Genomic DNA, 6,000 nt, shown 5'->3' with positions numbered 1-6,000 from the left:
TTCCGTATTTGGCAGGTGGGATCCATCTGATGTTCTCATCTACAAACTCAGCTGTCTGCTGAATCAAAGTTTATATTATACTTTATCTTGCTAGTTTATATAAATTCAGGCTTCCAAGAGGAACTTCCTGTTGAATCCTTCAAAATAAAACTGATTTAGTTCGTTTAAAATTTCAGTTTTAATTTTTTTTTAAATGCTCTACAGTTTATGTACTTTCAAAACATATTACAGTGAGGGCTTTAAATTAATCCAATTTCCTATTTATTGTTTTAAATAATAATATTATTCCTACAATCTCAATCTAACCTTTGACCCCAAACTTGAAAAATAGGAGATCAACTTTTAATTAAATCCAATAATTTCTCGCCATCCATATCAGTTAGTTATATATATATATATATATATATATATATATATAGTATATTTTTAATGATAAAAAATTTTTGAAACATAAATATTAAATATTGTCGTCAAAAATATAATTGTAGACATTAAATCCCTAAAAACCGATGTTTGAGTTTGTTTAATCGACCAACTAATAACATCTTTAATAATATTTATTATTAATGTTATTTATTTTACTTTTATTAACATTACTCATATTATTAATTGTTTTTTATTTTATTATCTTTATTTTTACAAACTTTATTTTTATGTGATCAACTGTAAGGCAAGCCGTAAATAGACATTATAGGCTGCGTCCCCCTGGCTGGGCCTTTATTTTGAAGGGCCATGCCCCCCGGGGCCGGCCGGGACGGACTCTTCGTGATGCGCCGCGGTGGTCACGCAGGACGGTGGGGCGCTGACAGCCGGGACGCTGCCTGCGGAGCTCGGTAAAGTGTGTGTGCCACCCCGAGCCTAAAGCTGGATAACCAACACGCCGAGGTAAGCTGTCCTGATGCGGGTTTTCTATTATTATTTTTATTTCATTATTAATAGGATTATTTTTATCCTTTCTTCCCCTCTATTAGCGGAATTTAAGTCATAATGGCGTCTTTTAAAGTGAGTCCTTCTCATCATTTCAGTGGTTTTGTTCCAGTTTGTGTACTTTAGGAGGTCGGTGCGTGTTTTATTCAGCCGCTGTGGCAGTGGGACAGCAGCCGCCGCTGCTGCAGTGTACACACACAAACCCACGCCGTGGAAATGCGACCCACTCTGCCGCACTCCGGTGCTCAGTGTCCAGCTCAAATGATTAACCTTGGAGGTGAAGTCTTCCTGAGTCTATCAGGGTTGGACAGTATTGATTATGGTTTCCAGTGCGGGTGTTAGTTGATGTAATGGTTCGGCTGGGACAGCTGCTCCTAATGGGATGCATACTATGCGGCACGGAAGTGTCAGGAGCAGCAGGGGCGCAGCCACTTTATAGGCACCCCCCGGGGGTTTCAATGAATAAAAACAGAAATATAGAAATATGTTTTCCGCCATAATGTGGCGCCCCCGTTAGCATAGCGCCCGCATATACATACCCAGTTTTTTGCGCCACTCATGAGTTGCTGTATGAAGAACCAAGATTGACATAATCAAAAATAAAACCAGGAATACATATATATTGAAATACCTTTTCCTTATGTGACCGGTGGATGTCTGCCATGTGGTGATGGAACAAACCACAAGACATCAATTCTGGGTTCAGAGGCGGTTTATTTAACCTGACAAGCAGCGATATTAGCATTAGCACATAGCATGTGCTTCAGTTCTCCAGCCTTCTATACAAGAGAATAGTGTTAGCATGTAGTGCACATAATGCTTATTACAAAAACAAGCAATTAGTATTATCAAATGTTATAAAGGCGTAATAACAATTCCAATGAAAGTATTCAAACACCCATTATTAATACCGAAGGAAAAATAAACATTTAAACAATATAAATAAAAGGAAGAAGAAAGAGAGGCGGAGCTGGAGGACCAAACCTTCTTAACAGAGGAACAGTCGGGTATAAACAGACAATTACATTAAAGAACACATTTTGTATAAATATACAACTATTAATATACAGCCAGTCACAACTATCCATACGTTTTTGTCAACAATTAGTTTTTTGTGTTTTCCTTTTACAAGAGTTTGTTCTTTAGCCATTTTCTCTTCTCATCTTTTTTACTTTTACATTTCTTTATGCATTTCTTCCTCAATATGCAAATGAGGAGGGCGGTGTCTTAAGGCTTCATCTTCTGCTTATTGGTTGGTTAGCATTACGCTCTGCTTGGCTCCAACAAAGATGGCCACCATCTTATCAGTGAGCTGAAGGTTAGCTTTAGTTGAGGAGTACTTCTTATAACAATAACAGGCTTAAAGGACCAATATTGGATCAAGACATAGTCCCTACATTTCCACGTTTAATTTTGCTAACGGGATTTTTTTACCGCGGCAGCGTGGCTGTGGATGGTAAATTAAACAAATTGTCTTTTTTTCCCTCCTGCGTTGTGCACATGCGTGAAATTTCTGGGTGTAAACAGTAGCAACATGTCTGTAGAGGTACCACCCTGAACGATAAAGTTCCCCGTATGAAAGTTAATTTAATCCAGTAAAGATGAAGTCCAATCTGACATAACTGTAAATTTGCATTTCATTCAGGACATATGTGTAAATTTTGCTGATGATATATTAAACTGTGCAGCCTGACTAGGTCCTGGTAGGCAGCGCCTGGCCTTGTGCTGCTGCTGGACAGTTGTAATCGCTCCTCCTTTCTCTGCTCTTATTGACACAGCAACATGAATGTTTAACTCGGCTCTGCGGTCCGACCAAAAGGTCTCATCCTGAACAACAACTGCTGCGCCACGCCAGTGTAAACCCACACAGGCAACGAAGCGCTTCACTGCTTAACCAGCTATTTATAGCTTCAACAAGTGTTTCCTGCTTTAAACTTGGTGCTGTCAAATATGTAAAGAAAATTTACTCAAGTAAAGGGATTTTTTATAAAGGTTTATAGTTTGACTCATAGAGTCATCATCTGCATCAATAAATCTGAGATTTTATGGAAAGTTTGGAGGAATAACTTCAAGTTGAAATGATTAAACAACACAACTTGTGAAATTTCTCAGATGTACACAGATATATATTCACACCCTGACTGATATTGGTGAAATATATTTTTAAAAGTTGCAAATAAACCACGAACAAGCTTTTGGTGTTTGTTTACTTTCTTCAGTCAAACTGGTTGGTTCCTTACTGCAAACCGGCTTTTCAGAACCTGACAGGGGCGGTACTTTGTTTTCCAGTATCATTTTACAGCACAATAAAGTAGCAATGTTACCTTCAGTTGTTATAAACATGCTGCATGTTTATGTATCAAACAAATCTTAACAGAAATTTGATTTCACAATTTGATGCCTTGAATTTGGCCTCTGTCTCTTTAAGAAGCTGTTAGTCTTTCTGAAACTCCGCCTCCAGTAAGTCATCAAAACAGTGCTTCTCCATTATGCTGATTAAAACTGTTCTTACCAACTGAGAAGTAATTTTCATGATGACCTCAGCAGACACACGTGTTTGCCAATTGCTGCTGCCGCTAGTCTGAAGGAGTTGAATGGAGTTGAATGAAAGTTGAATCTAGTTATTCTAAAAGCAGTGATAATGTGTTCAGGTTTCCACCAGGTTTGTGAAGTTATTGGTGTATTTTAATGTGCTGTTCTGGTCCAGACTTATCAAATAACTGTCTGTGTTATTTAAAAAAACATTTTGCGTCAATTCAGAGCCGTTTCTCTGTATTGGATCGGTTTCGGAAGTGAAAAAAGTGGATTGGTGAGTCCAACACGTGTTGCATGTCTCGTCCCGTGTTTTCATTCATGATTTTACTCCCCAGGCTCGACGCAACATGACACTAAACGGGCTTGCTGAAATATTAACCAGCGCACAAATATTTAATCACAGAGGCGGAGCAGTCAGATTGATTTTCGTTTGCTCCGTTTGTCCCGTCACATGCACGGTTCCTAACAGAGCTGAAGATTTATGTTTTCATGATAAAAAAGCACGTTAGTTTTCTGGTCCTGGATGTTTTTCAGGTTTCAGCCATTCTGGGGAAGCTGCAGTTTAATGGCGACTGAAGGGATCAGACATGATCCGCTGTGTTTGTTCAGCCGAGTCCCATGATCCTTTATTTAATATCATTAATGTGCATCAAACTGGAACATTATTAGATTTACTCAGGTTGAAAAAACTTTACATGCAACACATTCTGGCACTAATAAATGTTTTGTAGTTTTTTTAGACATGCAGTAACACAATCTAAAGAAAATAGACAAATCTAACTTTTAATTTGGGTGCATTTATTCAGTGTAGAAAATAGAAATAAAAAGGTTTGCCATAGAAAATGCCATGATCCTTTGACTTTAGTTTAAGAGTGTTTAAGAGAAATGGAGCATATTTATACACAAATACTCACCAATCTGATAATAATAATAAAAAATTGTATAAATCACATTTATTCTTTAATAAGTTGGATATTTTAACGTGGATATGTTACTCAGATTAAATGTTTTTAAATCCTAGATTATTGAAGAAATGCGAAACCAACCAATCAAAGCCAGGAGGAGGGTCTTAGCGCTGTCAATCAACTTCATGTATTTACTGCTAAATGTGATAATGGTGGAGAAGCAACTTTTCCAGAAAACTGTTTATTGTCTGTTAGTGGTGGCAATGCTAAGTAGCCTTAGCATCCAGCCAGGCTATGCTATCAGGAATACACTGTGGCAGCAGAGAGAAATGGGGGGAGGTGATTGACAGCGCTAGGACCCGCCCCCTGGCTCTGATTGGTTGTTCCTAATTAGCACTGGGAGACGGTAGACTTTCACAGATTATCTGTCTCATCTCCTACTGCCATGACTTGGTGACGGTTTCAAAAAATGTGTAAAATAATAATTTTTATGCAGGTTACGTACCGCAGCTTTAAGACTTTGCATACACAAGCTACTTGTGGTAGCTTCTTACTCAGCTACCACAAGTAAACACTGTAAAGAAAGATTTTTGCTGACTTTTCTCAAAGTAAGTGAAGTTTTCAGCCACAGTTTGTTTTCCTTCTTCTTTGGGGATCTGAGTAAATCAAGGGGAGCGTGTTGCATTCAAGTGTTTACGGTGTGTAGAGCCGACAGCGTCAACCAGCTCCCGTTAATATTTCATGAAGCTTCTTCGGAGTCACATTTCCCTCTTTTCTTAGACTTTAGAGCAGCCGCTGCTCTCAGCAGGGATGAATTTGAAAGATTTGTTGAGGAGGGATGAGCTGGGGTCAGCCATTTTAAACAGTTTCAAGCTTGTTGGTCATGTGTTTCATTCCAGTTAGAGTAGTAGAGTAATTGTTTGTTCTACTATTCGGCTGAAGTTTGTTCTGTGAATTTCTGTTTCTTTGACCTTGCCAGGGCTTGAAGTTGACATTTGAAAGTGAAAGTTTGCTATTCTTTGTCAGTTGATGTTCTTGTGACTGTTGACTTGACTTAAAGAATGTTATGTTTAAGGTTTCTGGTGTAAAATGAAGAAGATAAAATTACTTCTGACCTACTTAATTTCTGTGGAACAAAAAATTAGTTAACATTACTAGAAAAAAAATTGTTGAGTTAAACATATCAGTTAATGGAAAGCAAATTATTAAGTTATTAATGTACAAAGGTGGACAGAGTACCAAAAACTGTACTCAAGTAAGAGTAAAAAGTAGCCGCCCAAGAGTAAAAAAAGTCTTAATAAAGTAGAGAGTAACTGAAGTGGAAATTTTAGTATTTTAAGGAGATAAATGATAATTATTCATATAAGTAGCAAGCAGTAACAAAATCAGGCAAAATAACTTCCTTTTTTTTAAATCAATAAAAAAATCTTATGAAACTTTAACAGAAACTGCAGGTTTGTGTCTGTCTGGTGAATGTTTGGTTAAAACATGATTGTTTTTTATTCAGTGGGTAGAGAATACAGAAGTTGTACTAAACTAAGAGACTTCATAATAAAATTACTCAAGTAAAAGTAAATGTAACCAGGTGAAAAATGGGTACATGTAAAAAAATGTATTTTTGTAAACCATGTTT

This window comes from Gambusia affinis, linkage group LG13 (assembly GCF_019740435.1).
Source record: "Gambusia affinis linkage group LG13, SWU_Gaff_1.0, whole genome shotgun sequence".
Classification (NCBI taxonomy): Eukaryota; Metazoa; Chordata; class Actinopteri; order Cyprinodontiformes; family Poeciliidae; genus Gambusia; species Gambusia affinis.
This window is presented reverse-complemented; position numbering follows the sequence as displayed.